The sequence below is a fragment of the Bombina bombina genome, chromosome 7, assembly GCF_027579735.1.
Source record: "Bombina bombina isolate aBomBom1 chromosome 7, aBomBom1.pri, whole genome shotgun sequence".
NCBI classification, from domain to species: Eukaryota; Metazoa; Chordata; class Amphibia; order Anura; family Bombinatoridae; genus Bombina; species Bombina bombina.
This window is the reverse complement of record NC_069505.1, coordinates 613,222,487-613,239,917: the sequence shown is the minus strand read 5'-3', so window position 1 is coordinate 613,239,917 and position 17,431 is coordinate 613,222,487. Positions and strand designations below refer to the sequence as shown.

Here is a 17,431-nt window from a genome sequence, read left to right as displayed (position 1 = left end):
TCTCAAGTACAATCTGATCTATCTACTGACTTAAAGATTCAACTTCAAAGTTTATGGTCTGGAAAGTGGCCAGCTTCTTTAAGCTTAGCTGCATCTAAGTCAGTCACTAATTTTGCCATGACACATCTTTTATGCTGGGAAGTAATTTTATCTGACTGCACCACTGAATTTTGTATGATTCATACATTAATTCCTTGGTCTGGTAAAGATACTATTATTTATCGCTTAGCGACAATTGGTCTTCCTGCTAATGGTTCATTACTGTTTCCAGTATTGTCACATCAATGGGTGTCACATAACATTGATGAATCAAAATGGACACTTGTTGATGTATCATTGTGTCATTCCAATGCAAATTCGTTTATCTGTTCCCTTTCACAATTCCATACAACCAATGAAACATGTTGGGAAAATCAAAAGTCTTGTACCTTACAAAGTCATTTTAATGTACTTAGACCGGTATTTTATTTAGGATCTGACAGAGTTTGTTTTCATTTATTTAATTCTGATACTATTATATTCCAAACACAGGATAAAGTATTTGCTAGTTCTCATTTATTACCTGGTACCTGGTGTAATACTATTCCACTTAAATATATTGCATCATCTAATTGGAATTTTACCATGCCCCAAACTCTTAATATTACTTTAAATTTAACATGGGACCATGTTATGAATTTTTCTGTTTATAATTTACCTTTGGGTATGGGATCACAAATGAAGAAATGGTTAACTGATTCTACTATAATTTCTTCCTTGTTACAAAATTTAAAACATGTTTCTGTAAATACTAAAATTACAGTTGAACATGAACAAGGAATTTTAAAATCAGCTACTTCTGGTATTTTACAAGATGCAAATATATCTTGGTGGGAATCTGTATTTGGATATAGTAGTACAGCTACTCAATTTTTTAATATTATGTTACACCCTGTTATTGTTTTAACTATTGTTCAAATTTTTATGTTTATTTTTATGTGTGGTTGTATTTGTTATCAAAAGCATTTAAACAAAAAATTAGTTAGACAACTTACAACCCTGGAACATCTTAATTCACAACAAAAACGTTATGTACCTTTGTATTCTGCTTATTCAGTTTCGCTTGATACAACTAGGCTTCCTAATCCAATTTGACTGACATATAGAATAATTTGATATGAATATTGCATACTTATACTTTCTTTTAATTTTTTTAGGATACTCCTATCTCTCTCTTTTCTTGGTGTCTGGATGGAATTCTTTTGATTTGCACTTGGGCTCTTCTGAATTGATCTGCCTGACTACTACTGGACATGCTGAGGCCTTGTGACAAGTTTACCTATGGTTGCTGCAATCGTTACCTGCAACTAACTGTCATCTACTTGTTTCACCCTATGGTTCTTCCTTGGCCTTTTCAATGGTTATATACAATATTGTTCCTGTTTGTAAGCACTATGAAGATTACACATGTATTTCTTGATGGAACTGCTCCTACAGACTTTATTGCTTTCAATTCTGCAACAAATGTATCTTACTACTAAGGTAGTTATGAACTGAACTTTCTCTGCAATGACGCTGCTATGGATCTGATTCCTTCAATCAAGACTTGAACATCTTTACCTATGAACTATGTAATTATTGGAACATTCTTTATTGTAGTGTATGACGTCAAATCCACTGTCTATTGTTTGAAATATGTCTGGTATATGTCTGGTAGTTTCTTCTGTGTTGGCCCTTAGTGTTTAATCATTGGGATTGTGTCTGACAAAAAGAAAAGAAAGTGGGGGAATGTGGAGTTATAAAATCATGATTAGAATAAATTATAAAATCATGATTAGGAAAATATACAATTTCAAAGAAGAATTACACATTAAATATGTTATTCATAGATAAAACATTTAGATATAAATTAAGGTATAGAATATGGAAGAGTTATAAATTAAATTAACTTAGATAGGATTAGTCAGTTTAGTTAGTAATGGGTTAAATAGTGTTTTAAAGACAATGTATTTAAAACTGTGACATTTACATTCAGTTGCTGTTGTCAATCAAAACACCTATACTGCTAGCTAGACACATAGTATTATTAACACTATAATACACTGCGCATGAACAAGTTAAAATAGTATTTTCTATATGTCAGCCAAAATTATAAGTCTTTTTAAGGAAGTTAAAATATACAAAGATAGCATTTTCATTTATGGTATGCTTTGATTTCATTGGCTTAAAATGTGTATATAAGCTTTGCCTTTGTATGAAGCTATTGTTATCTTCTGCCTTAAGATCTCGAGGTATGTAATTAATCTTGCTGTGATTAATAAATAGTTTATGTCAACTAATATTTGATAAATATGAGTATTAATTTAATCTGTTAGATAACCCAGATTAAATATTTGTCTATAGTTAGGGTTTTGTCTAACGAAGGCATATAAAGTCATATAAGAATAATTCTTACAAGCATCTAATTTTTATCTTCTTTTGCGAGAATCATACATATACATCTGTTGCTAAACACTCATTTAGTGACAGCCCTTAGACTAGAGAGGTATATACGACAGAAGGTACCCAGCCGAAATTTCTTTTCACAAAAGGCAATCCCCAACCTGTACTCGATTGTGCGAAAGGAAGTAATGGCATGTCTGGCACACAGTGTTGGGGCAAGGGTCCATATGACCACTGATAGCTGGTCTGCAAAGCATGGTCAGGGCAGGTATATCACCTACACTGTGCATTGGGTAAACCTGCTGATGGCTGCCATGCATGGAATGCATGGCTCTGCAGAGGAGGAGTTGGTGACACCGCCACGACTTGCAGGCAGGCCTGCTGCCACCTCCTCTACTCCTTCTACTCCATCCTCTTCCATAACCTCCTCGGCTGAGTCCTCTTCTGCTGCTGCGTCTTGCTCCACATCAATGGCACCCCCCCAGCTCCGCAGGTACTATTCCACATCCCGGATACGGCAGTGTCATGCCGTCTTGGGGTTGACTTGCTTGAAAGCAGAGAGTCACACCGGACCAGCACTCCTGTCCACCCTGAACGCAGAGGTGGATCAACTGGAGATCGGCAAAGTGGTTTCTGACAACGGAAGTAATTTGGTGGCGGCATTGAAATTGGGCGAGTTGACCCATGTGCCGTGCATGGCATATGTGTGTAATCTGATCGTACAACGCTTTGTGCATAAGTACCCAGGCTTACAGGACGTCCTGAAGCAGGCCAGGAAGGTGTGTGGCCATTTGAGGCGTTTCCTACACGGCCATGGCGCACTTTTCCAATATCCAGCGGAGAAACAACATGCCAGTGAGGCGCTTGATTTGCGACAGCCCGACATGTTGGAATTCAACACTCCTACTGTTCGACCGCCTGCTCCAACAAGAAAAAGCCGTTAACAAGTATTTGTATGACCGGGGTGCTAGGACAGCCTCTGCGGAGCTGGGAATTTTTTTGCCACATTACTGGGTGCTCATGCGCAATGCCTGTAGGCTCATGCGTCCTTTTGAGGAGGTGACAAACCTAGTCAGTCACACCAAAGGCACCATCAGCAACATCATACCATTTGTTTTCTTCCTGGAGCGTGCCCTGCAAAGAGTGCTGGATCAAGCCGTAGATGAGCGTGAAGAGGAAGAGTTGTGGTCACCATCACCACCAGAAACAGCCTTATCAGCATCGCTTGCTGGACCTGCGGCAACGCTGGAAGAGGATTGTGAGGAAGTGGAGTCAGAGGAGGAATGTGGCTTTGAGGAGGAGGAGGAAGACCAACCACAACAGGCATCCCAGGGTGCTTGTTGTCACCTATCTGGTACCCGTGGTGTTGTACGTAGCTGGGGGGAAGAAGATACCTTCAGTGACATCACTGAGGATGAGGAACGGGACATGAGTAGCTCGGCATCCAACCTTGTGCAAATGGGGTCTTTCATGCTGTCGTGCCTGTTGAGGGACCCTCGTATAAAAAAAGCTGAAGGAGAACGACCTGTACTGGGTGTCCACGCTACTAGACCCCCGGTATAAGCATAAAGTGCCAGAAATGTTACCGAATTACAACAAGTCGGAAAGAATGCAGCATTTCCAAAATAAATTAAAAAGTATGCTTTACACAGCGTATAAGGGTGATGTCACAGCACAACGTGAATCTAACAGGGGAAGAGCTGAAAGTAATCCTCCGACTCACACGACCACGCCGGCAAGGACAGGTTGCTTTACAGACGTGTTGTTGATGGAGGACATGCGGAGCTTTTTAACTCCTATGCATCACCACAGCCCTTCGGGGTCCACCCTCAGAGAATGACTCGACCGACAGGTAGCAGACTACCTCGCCTTAACTGCAGATATCGACACTCTGAGGAGCGAAGAACCCCTTGACTACTGGGTGTTCAGGCTTGACCTGTGGCCTGAGCTATCCCAATTTGCAATAGAACTTCTGGCCTGCCCCGCTTCAAGTGTCCTGTCAGAAAGGACCTTCAGTGCAGCAGGAGGTATTGTCACTGAGAAGAGAAGTCGACTAGGTTAAAAAAGTCTAGATTACCTCACCTTTATTAAGATGAATGAGGGATGGATCCCAAAGGGACTGACATTGGGCGATACATTCGTGTAAAAAAGGCCTGATGAGATGAGCTGCCTTGGGCAAAAATGGTCCACACGCTGCTGTATTTTATCTTCAAATGGCAGATGACTTGCGTGACTTATCCGCCACCAACTAGGGTTCAAGCCACAATGTTTTAGGGGACTTTCTGCCTGGGAAACAAACATCAATTTTTCTGGCTGCTGCTACAGCAGCGGCTGCAACAATACCTAATTTTTAAGGCATGTGTACATGCCAAAATTTTCTGGCCTCTGGTGCCGCACTGTGGCTTCAAAAACAAAACCAAAAAAAAGACACTTAACAGGATTAAACTGATAGGAATAGTACTACTTAACACACCACTCCTATCTGGTGGCACATTAGATTGCACGCGCAGTGCCCCAAATTTGAAGTAGGAGGACCGACCAAGCATCTTTTTCCATCTCCCGGTTCCTAAAATCCATGCCATATACACATCCCCTGATAGGGGACACCACAGTGGAAGGTACCCAGCCGAAATTTCTTTGCACAAAAGGCAATCCCCAACCTGTACTCGATTGTGCAAAAGGAAGTAACCTTACCATGGGTCCCAGACCGCACGTCTTGTAATTCTCTGTCTGGGAAATTATCTATCTATCTATCTATCTATCAAATCTATCTATTTATCTATCAATTCTGTCTATTGTATCTATCAAATGTATATTGCATCTATTGATCTATGTAATCTATGTATCTATCTATCAAATCTATCTCGTTGCCAGACTGTTTTGTGACAGCCACTTGTGTTTCGGCCAAATGTCCCTCGGACAAATGTCCATCGGCCAAATGTCCGTTGGCTAAAAGTCTGGCCACGATTGCACGCGCAGTGTTTCAAATTTGAAGTAGGAGGACCGACCAAGCATCTTTTTCCATCTCCCGGTTCCGAAAATCCATGCCATATACACGTCCCCTGGCGCTGCAACTGCCTCTGGTAACCTTACCATGGGTCGCAGACCGCACGTCTTGTAATTCTCTGTCTGGGAAATTATATATCTATCAAATCTATCTATGTATCTATCAAATCTATCTAACTATCTATCGTATCTATCAAATGTATATTGCATCTGTTGATCTATCTAATCTATGTATCTATCTATCAAATCTATCTATCTCGTGGCCGGACTGTTTTGTGACAGCCACTTCTGTTTCGGCCAAATGTCCGTCGGCTAAAAGTCTGGCCACGATTGCACGCGCAGTGCCCCAAATTAAGTAGGAGGACCGACCAAGCATCTTTTTCCATCTCCCGGTTCCTAAAATCCATGCCATATACACCTCCCCTGATAGGGGGAGTAACAGGTATTAAACTGATCAGAATAGTACTACTTAACACACCACTCATATCTGGTGCCACAGTAGATTGCACGCGCAGTGCTCCAAATTTGAAGTAGGAGGACCGACCAAGCATCTTTTTCCATCTCCCGGTTCCTAAAAACCATGCCATATACACGTCCCCTGGCGCTGCAACTGCCTCTGGAAACCTTACCATGGGTCCCAGCCCGCACGTCTTGTAATTCTCTGTCTGGGAAATTATATATCTATCAAATCTATCTATTTATCTATCAAATCTATCTATCTATCGTATCTATCAAATGTATATTGCATCTATTGATCTATCTATCTAATCTATGTATCTATGTATCTATCAAATCTATCTATCTCGTGGTTGTGCAAATGGACTGTTTGCGGTTGTTTGCGGTGCGTTAAACGGGGAGTTTGGTCTGTCACTGTGAAGCAGGCATAACCCTTATACTACCTGATCGATACAACATCATACCTGTTGTTTTAAAGCACGTTATTCCAAACAATTTAGGAATGTTAGGTGATTTATGCCCTTTATGGATTAAAACCAGACTCTGCATCAACTATGTAATTTTCTGTGGGAGTTTTGCCATGGATCCCCCTCCGGCATGCCACAGTCCAGGTGTTAGTGCCCTTGAAACAACTTTTCCATCACTATTGTGGCCAGAAAGAGTCCCTGTGGGTTTTAAAATTCGCCTGCCTATTGAAGTCAATGGCGGTTCGCCCGGAAAATTTTAAGTTCGCGACATCACTATTTATATATCACATAATTGTACATACAGGTGGTAGTTATAAAGCACATATTTGTACATACAGGTAATAGTTATATATCATATAATCCTACATACAGGTGTTAGTTAAATATCACATAATCCTACATATAGGTAGTAGTTATATATCCCATAATCTTACATACAGGTGGTAGTTATATATCACATAATACTACATGCAGATGATAGTTATATATTGCATAATTGTACATACAGGTGGTAGTTATATATCACATAATTGTACATACACGTGGTAGTTATATATCACATAATACTAAATACAGGTGGAAGTTATATATTGCATAATTGTACATATAGGTGGTAGTTATATATCACAGATATACATTTTATGTAATCCCAAATACAGGTGATAATTATATATTATGTAATCCCAAATACAGGTGGTAGTTATATATTATGTAATCCCAAATACAGGAGGTAGTTATATAGAATGTAATCCCAAATACAGGAGGTAGATATAAATTTTATGTAATCCCAAATACAGATGGTAGTTATATATAATGTAATCCCAAATACATGAGGTAGATATACATTTTATGTAATCCCAAATACAGGTGGTAGTTATATATCATGTAATCCCAAATACAGGAGGTAGTTATATGTAATGTAATCCAAAATACAGGTGGTAGTTATATATAATTTAATACAAAATACAGGTGGTAGTTATATATTATTTAATCCCAAACACAGTTGTTAGTTATATAGCATGTAATCCCAAACACAGGTGGTAGTTATATAGAATGTAATCCCAAATACAGGTGGTAGTTATATACAATGTAATCCAAAATACAGGTGGTAGTTATATCTCATGTAATCCCAAATACAGGAGATAGTTATATATAATGCAATCCAAAATACAGGTGGTAGTTATATATCATGTAATCCCAAATACAGGAGGTAGTTAAATATAATATAATCCAAAATAGAGGTGGTATTTATATATAATGTAATCCAAAATAGAGGTGGTATTTATATATAATGTAATCCAAAATACAGGAGGTAGTTATATATTATGTAATCCCAAATACAGGTGGTAGTTATATATAATGTAATCCAAAATACAGGTGGTAGTTATATATTATGTAATCCCAAATACAGGAGGTAGTTATATATATTTTAATCCAAAATACAGGAGATAGTTATATATAATGTAATCCAAAATACAGGAGGTAGTTATAAATTATGTAATCCCAAATACAGGTGGTAGTTATATACAATGTAATCCAAAATACAGGTGGTAGTTATATATCATGTAATCCCAAATACAGGAGGTAGTTATATATAATATAATCCAAAATAGAGGTGGTATTTATATATAATGTAATCCAAAATAGAGGTGGTATTTATATATAATGTAATCCAAAATACAGGAGGTAGTTATATATTATGTAATCCCAAATACAGGTGGTAGTTATATATAATGTAATCCAAAATACAGGTGGTAGTTATATATTATGTAATCCCAAATACAGGAGGTAGTTATATAGAATGTAATCCCAAATACAGGAGGTAGATATAAATTTTATGTAATCCCAAATACAGATGGTAGTTATATATAATGTAATCCCAAATACATGAGGTAGATATACATTTTATGTAATCCCAAATACAGGTGGTAGTTATATATCATGTAATCCCAAATACAGGAGGTAGTTATATATAATGTAATCCAAAATACAGGTGGTAGTTATATATAATTTAATACAAAATACAGGTGGTAGTTATATATTATGTAATCCCAAACACAGTTGTTAGTGATATAGCATGTAATCCCAAACACAGGTGGTAGTTATATATAATGTAATCCCAAATACAGGTGGTAGTTATATACAATGTACTCCAAAATACAGGTGGTAGTTATATCTCATGTAATCCCAAATACAGGAGGTAGTTATATATAATGCAATCCAAAATACAGGTGGTAGTTATATATCATGTAATCCCAAATACAGGAGGTAGTTATATATAATATAATCCAAAATAGAGGTGGTATTTATATATAATGTAATCCAAAATAGAGGTGGTATTTATATATAATGTAATCCAAAATACAGGAGGTAGTTATATATTATGTAATCCCAAATACAGGTGGTAGTTATATATAATGTAATCCAAAATACAGGTGGTAGTTATATATTATGTAATCCCAAATACAGGAGGTAGTTATATATATTTTAATCCAAAATACAGGAGATAGTTCTTATATAATGTAATCCAAAATACAGGAGGTAGTTATATATTATGTAATCCCAAATACAGGTGGTAGTTATATACAATGTAATCCAAAATAGAGGTGGTATTTATATATAATGTAATCCAAAATAGAGGTGGTATTTATATATAATGTAATCCAAAATACAGGAGGTAGTTATATATTATGTAATCCCAAATACAGGTGGTAGTTATATATAATGTAATCCAAAATACAGGTGGTAGTTATATATTATGTAATCCCAAATACAGGAGGTAGTTATATATATTTTAATCCAAAATACAGGAGATAGTTATATATAATGTAATCCAAAATACAGGAGGTAGTTATATATTATGTAATCCCAAATACAGGTGGTAGTTATATACAATGTAATCCAAAATACAGGCGGTAGTTAAATATCACATAATCCTACATATAGGTAGTAGTTATATATCCCATAATCTTACATACAGGTGGTAGTTATATATCACATAATACTACATGCAGATGATAGTTATATATTGCATAATTGTACATACAGGTGGTAGTTATATATCACATAATTGTACATACACGTGGTAGTTATATATCACATAATACTAAATACAGGTGGAAGTTATATATTGCATAATTGTACATATAGGTGGTAGTTATATATCACAGATATACATTTTATGTAATCCCAAATACAGGTGATAATTATATATTATGTAATCCCAAATACAGGTGGTAGTTATATATTATGTAATCCCAAATACAGGAGGTAGTTATATAGAATGTAATCCCAAATACAGGAGGTAGATATCAATTTTATGTAATCCCAAATACAGATGGTAGTTATATATAATGTAATCCCAAATACATGAGGTAGATATACATTTTATGTAATCCCAAATACAGGTGGTAGTTATATATCATGTAATCCCAAATACAGGAGGTAGTTATATATAATGTAATCCAAAATACAGGTGGTAGTTATATATAATTTAATACAAAATACAGGTGGTAGTTATATATTATGTAATCCCAAACACAGTTGTTAGTGATATAGCATGTAATCCCAAACACAGGTGGTAGTTATATATAATGTAATCCCAAATACAGGTGGTAGTTATATACAATGTAATCCAAAATACAGGTGGTAGTTATATCTCATGTAATCCCAAATACAGGAGGTAGTTATATATAATGCAATCCAAAATACAGGTGGTAGTTATATATCATGTAATCCCAAATACAGGAGGTAGTTATATATAATATAATCCAAAATAGAGGTGGTATTTATATATAATGTAATCCAAAATAGAGGTGGTATTTATATATAATGTAATCCAAAATACAGGAGGTAGTTATATATTATGTAATCCCAAATACAGGTGGTAGTTATATATAATGTAATCCAAAATACAGGTGGTAGTTATATATTATGTAATCCCAAATACAGGAGGTAGTTATATATATTTTAATCCAAAATACAGGAGATAGTTATATATAATGTAATCCAAAATACAGGAGGTAGTTATATATTATGTAATCCCAAATACAGGTGGTAGTTATATACAATGTAATCCAAAATACAGGTGGTAGTTATATATCATGTAATCCCAAATACAGGAGGTAGTTATATATAATATAATCCAAAATAGAGGTGGTATTTATATATAATGTAATCCAAAATAGAGGTGGTATTTATATATAATGTAATCCAAAATACAGGAGGTAGTTATATATTATGTAATCCCAAATACAGGTGGTAGTTATATATAATGTAATCCAAAATACAGGTGGTAGTTATATATTATGTAATCCCAAATACAGGAGGTAGTTATATAGAATGTAATCCCAAATACAGGAGGTAGATATAAATTTTATGTAATCCCAAATACAGATGGTAGTTATATATAATGTAATCCAAATACATGAGGTAGATATACATTTTATGTAATCCCAAATACAGGTGGTAGTTATATATCATGTAATCCCAAATACAGGAGGTAGTTATATATAATGTAATCCAAAATACAGGTGGTAGTTATATATAATTTAATACAAAATACAGGTGGTAGTTATATATTATGTAATCCCAAACACAGTTGTTAGTGATATAGCATGTAATCCCAAACACAGGTGGTAGTTATATATAATGTAATCCCAAATACAGGTGGTAGTTATATACAATGTACTCCAAAATACAGGTGGTAGTTATATCTCATGTAATCCCAAATACAGGAGGTAGTTATATATAATGCAATCCAAAATACAGGTGGTAGTTATATATCATGTAATCCCAAATACAGGAGGTAGTTATATATAATATAATCCAAAATAGAGGTGGTATTTATATATAATGTAATCCAAAATAGAGGTGGTATTTATATATAATGTAATCCAAAATACAGGAGGTAGTTATATATTATGTAATCCCAAATACAGGTGGTAGTTATATATAATGTAATCCAAAATACAGGTGGTAGTTATATATTATGTAATCCCAAATACAGGAGGTAGTTATATATATTTTAATCCAAAATACAGGAGATAGTTATATATAATGTAATCCAAAATACAGGAGGTAGTTATATATTATGTAATCCCAAATACAGGTGGTAGTTATATACAATGTAATCCAAAATACAGGTGGTAGTTATATAAAATGTAATCCCAAATACAGGAGGTAGTTATATATAATATAATCCAAAATAGAGGTGGTATTTATATATAATGTAATCCAAAATAGAGGTGGTATTTATATATAATGTAATCCACAATACAGGAGGTAGTTATATATTATGTAATCCCAAATACAGGTGGTAGTTATATATAATGTAATCCAAAATACAGGTGGTAGTTATATATTATGTAATCCCAAATACAGGAGGTAGTTATATATATTTTAATCCAAAATACAGGAGATAGTTATATATAATGTAATCCAAAATACAGGAGATAGTTATATATTATGTAATCCCAAATACAGGTGGTAGTTATATACAATGTAATCCAAAATACAGGTGGTAGTTATATATCATGTAATCCCAAATACAGGAGGTAGTTATATATAATGTAATCCAAAATACAGGTGGTAGTTATATATCATGTAATCCCAAATACAGGAGGTAGTTATATATAATGTAATACCAAATACAGGAGGTAGTTATATATAATATAAACCAAAATAGAGGTGGTAGTTATATATAATGTAATCCAAAATACAGGAGGTAGTTATATATTATGTAATCCCAAATACAGGTGGTAGTTACATATAATGTAATCCAAAATACAGGTGGTAGTTATATATTATGTAATCCCAAATACAGGAGGTAGTTATATATAATTTAATCCAACATACAGGTGGTAGTTATATATTATGTAATCCCAAATACAGGAGGTAGTTATATATAATGTAATCCAAAATAGAGGTGGTAGTTATATATAATGTAATCCAAAATAGAGGTGGTAGTTATATATTATGTAATCCCAAATACAGGAGGTAATTATATATAATGTAATCCCAAATACAGGAGGTAATTATATATAATGTAATCCCAAATACAGGGGATAATTATATATCATGTAATCCCAAATACAGGTGGTAGTTATATATTATGTAACCCTGAATACATGTGGTAGTTATATATTATGTAATCCCAAGTACAGATGGTAGTTATATATAATGTAATCCTAAATACAGGTGGTAGTTATATATTATGTAATCCCAAATACACGTGGTAGTTATATATTATGTAATCCCAAATACAGGAGGTAGTTATATATTATGTAATCCCAAATACAGGTGGTAGTTATATATAATGTAATCCAAAATACAGGAGGTAGTTATATATTATGTAATAAAAAATACAGGAGGTAGTTATATATTATGTAATAAAAAATACAAGTGGTAGTTATATATTATGTAATACCAAATACAGGTGGTAGTTATATATTATGTAATCCGAAATACAGATGGTAGTTATATATAATGTAATCCAAAATACAGGTGGTAGTTATATATTATGTAATCCGAAATACAGGAGATAGTTATATATTATGTAATCCCAAATATAGGTGGTAGTTATATATTATGTAATCCAAAATACAGGTGGTAGTTATATATTATGTAATAAAAAATACAGGAGGTACTTATATTTTATGTAATTAAAAAATGCAGGTGGTAGTTATATAATATGTAATCTGAAATATAGGTGGTAGTTATATATTATGTAATCCCAAATACAGGTGGTAGTTATATATCGTGTAATCCCAAATACAGGAGGTAGTTATATATAATGTAATCCAAAATAGAGGTGGTATTTATATATAATGTAATCCAAAATACAGATGGTAGTTATATATAATGTAATCCAAAATACATGTGGAGTTATATATTATGTAATCCCAAATACACGTCGTAGTTATATATTATGTAATCCCAAATACAGGTGGTAGTTATATATTATGTAATCCAAAATACAGATGGTAGTTATATATTATGTAATCCCAAATACAGATGGTAGTTATATATAATGTAATCCAAAATACAGGTGGTAGTTATATATTATGTAATCCGAAATACAGGTGGTAGTTATATATTATGTAATCCCAAATACAGATGGTAGTTATTTATTATGTAATAAAAAATACAGGAGGTACTTATATATTAAGTAATTAAAAAATACAGGTGCTAGTTATATATTATGTAATCTGAAATATAGGTGGTAGTTATATATTATGTAATCCCAAATACAGGAGGTAGTTATATATCATGTATTTCCAAATACAGGTGGTAGTTATATATTATGTAATCCCAAATACAGGAGGTAGTTATATATCATGTAATTCCAAATACATGTGGTAGTTATATATCATGTTATTCCAAATACAGGAGGTAGTTATATATCATGTCATTCCAAATACAAGTTGTAGTTATATATCATGTAATCCCAAATAGAGATGGTAGTTATTTACCATATAACACCCAAATACAGAGATTAGTTATACATCACATAAATTTACATACAGATGGCAGTTATATATTATGTAATCCAACAGACAGATTGTATTTATATAACATGTACCATAATCAAGTTGCAGTTACAGTATATATTATGTAATCCCAAACACAGATTGTAGTTATATATCATGCAATCCCAAATACATGTGGTAGTTACATATTATGTAATCCCAATACCATGCGGTAGTTATATTATATGTAAACCCATATAGAGGTGGTAGTTATATATTATGTAATCCCAAATACAGGAGGTAGTTATATATTATGTAATCCAAAATACACATGGTAGTTATATATTATTTAATCCCAAATACAGGTGGTAGTAATATATCACATAATTCTACATATAGGTGGTAGTTACATATCACATAATCTTACATACAGGTGGTATTTATATATCAGATAATACTACATGCAGTTGGTAGTTATATATCACACAATCCTACATACAGGTTGCAGTTATATATCACATAATCCTACATATAGGTGGTAGTTATATATCACATAATTGTACATACAGGTGGTAGTTATATATCATATAATCCTACATACATGTGGTAGTTATATAGCACATAATTGTACATACAGGTAATAGTTATCACACACTCCTACATACAGGTGGTAGTTTTTTATATATATACCACATTATATACAGTATCTCACAAAAGTGAGTACACCCCTCACATTTTTGTAAATATTTTATTATATTTTTTCATGTGACAACACTGAAGAAATGACACTTTGCTACAATGTAAAACAGTGAGTGTACAGGCTATATAACAGTGTAAATTTGCTAACCCCTCAAAATAACTTAACACACAGCCATTAATGTCTAAACCGTTGGCAACAAAAGTGAGTACACCCCTAAGTGGAAATGGTGGTAGTTATATATGACATAATCCTACATACAGGTGGTAGTTATATATCACATAATTGTACATATAGGTAATATTTATATATCACATAATCCTACATACATTTTTTTTAGAAAAAAACAACCTAGGTATTAGGGTACCCACTGAATAACAATAAAATATATAATAATATTCTAATTCTAATATTCTGTTTCAATAAAGGACTGCACTAACTGGATTTAGTAGTTATAGAATTAATCATTTATTTAGGTAACGTTTCGAGGTACGCAGACCCCTTCCTTAGACCAGACCTGTGTAAGTTCATCCAAAGGTGCAATTATGAAGGCATATTCATGTATATCTGCAAATGTGGTATACATGATACATTGCACTGCATGTGAAGTGGGATGTTATATTGGAGAAACAAGCCAAAAACTGCACCTTCGGATGAACTTACACAGACACTCAATCAAAAACCACTGCAAAACAAAATACTGTACCCCTGTTGGTCACCATTTCACCCAACCTGACCACTCCATCCAAAACCTGAAAATCAAGATTCTCAGAGGCAACTTCAAAAACACCATGGAAAGAAAATGCTCTTCAACTTGCTAAATTCTGGACTAAATGTGGACTCTGGTTTCTTAACCCATTATCAAAATTTTTTACAATGTACTTTCATATACTGTAGTCAATTACATTGTATATTCCACACTCTCTATGCATAGGTATGCAGGTAAGCCTATGTCCACACTTTTGTCATTATTATTATTCCCCTTTCTTTTCTTTCTTTCCTTTCTTCTTTTTTGACTATTTTATATCCCCCTGTATACCTAATTTCACATCTTCATTCATATTGATTCTATGTTGATATACAACTTTATGTCAGTATATGCTTTGTGTTTAACCATATATTTCCCCTGCCTGTTAACTTTTACTGACACATATCTGCCTGTCTCCTAAACCCCCATCATTATTTTTACGACACCCCCTCCTCCCCCTGCATTCAGACCTCTGTAACACCTTCTGTCTTTTTAGCCTGTGTTTTAAGATATAATCTGTAAATTCCATCAAATTGGTCAGTATTGCTTCAGACTTGAAAAAGGAAGTCATTCTCCCGAAAGCTTGTCAACTTATAAATGTATAGTTAGTAAAAAAGTATCATTGCTCAATGCAATACTCTTGTTATTTTGATATCTAAATCTCTGGACTAACACAGCTACTCCAATCAATCAATATATATATATATATATATATATATATATAGATAGATAGATATACGTATGTATGTATGTATGTATGTATATATATATATATATATATATATATATATATATATATATATATACATTATTTTCCTTTCCAGTCAAATATCTTGTTATATACCATTTACTTTTTAACCCTAATCTAAATAAAATATATTAAAATGTATATGAATATTTTTATCAGATAGTGTACATATGAGTGTAACACTTTATTTCAATATGTTTATGTTGTGTTTGGTAAACATTTTTTTACCACTTATGCTACGTCTTCAGTCACACTAACTTGACAAGCTGTTTGCACTCCAGCACACCAGTACCCTTTCAACTTGTAATATGCTTGCAAGTTAGCGAGATTGTGATATTATTTATCCTGACCTGCTCTAACATTAGCGTGCCACTTTTAATGTAGCCCATATTATACAATATGAAAAAGAAACAATTTGCCCTTTCCCTTTTTTATATTTATTGCATCATAGAGTTGAGAAAAGCTATCTATCATTTCTGGGGATAGCGTTGGGGCTGTTAATGTGGACCTTTTTTCTTTTAGCTTGCTCTGTTACATTTTGAAAGCATTTTTGGATTCCAGTTTGCTTCACAGTGGAGTTTATTCTATGACCTCATTTAATAAATGCCAAAGGTTCACTCTTGGAAACCAGATCTGCCTAACTACATGATGAGTGGGAAACATCCACTGCCACATTCAACAGTGCACAAGCAATTGCTTGCACAGGTGCACCCCATGCTCTAGCACAACAAATTGCACTAGAGCCAGTCATACCAATCCCCCTTGTCAGATCAGATTTGGATAATTTAACTCCACCAGCATTCAGGTGGCGAACAAGCTAAGTAGTTGCACTCTTAAGACTGCAACTAATTAATGGGACAGTAAACTCCTTGTAGTTAAAAGGCATTTCTGTTGTGTTGCTGTAGAATAAGATTTCAGCCAAGTCTTAACATTTTTAAAGCAAGTTAACATCTTTTTTTTAAATACAAACAGATACACAGTGCTAGAAAGGCAACCAGAATCTCACAGTAAGAGATAAATAAGAATATAAAAGTGGTATTATATGAAATTATATAAATTAAAAACAACCTATAAAACAATAGTTCAATAGTCTCCAATGTGGTATTATGAACGATGTTGTGAAAATAGAAAAAATGCGGTACCAGAAAACAAAGTTTCCACACCGTACTTGCTAGTAAATGTTCCCAATGAAATCCAATGTTAACCAATGAGATCTTCCTGGGTGCTGCTTGAATTAGAAAACGTGTTGCTGGTGTTTCATCAAATAATAGATGATCTGAGAAAAGAACACAAGCGCAACCCAGATTCAAAGCAGTAAAACACAATTTAATATTCCAACAAAGTGTGCTAAAATGCACTTACAAGACTGCAGATAAAAACAGGCACATCACAGGGTATCCTGGCTTAATTCAGTCTCAC

At 33.7% G+C, this 17,431-nt stretch overlaps 1 long non-coding RNA gene across 1 annotated transcript; it reads left to right on the top strand.

Annotated features, from left to right (window-relative positions):
- The first annotated feature begins 853 nt into the window (after nucleotides 1-853).
- On the top strand, nucleotides 854-2,427 carry LOC128636148 (uncharacterized). The gene is made up of 2 exons (XR_008398675.1): nucleotides 854-892; nucleotides 1,197-2,427. It is a non-coding gene; the product is annotated as an uncharacterized LOC128636148 (long non-coding RNA).
- Nucleotides 2,428-17,431: the final 15,004 nt, after the last annotated feature.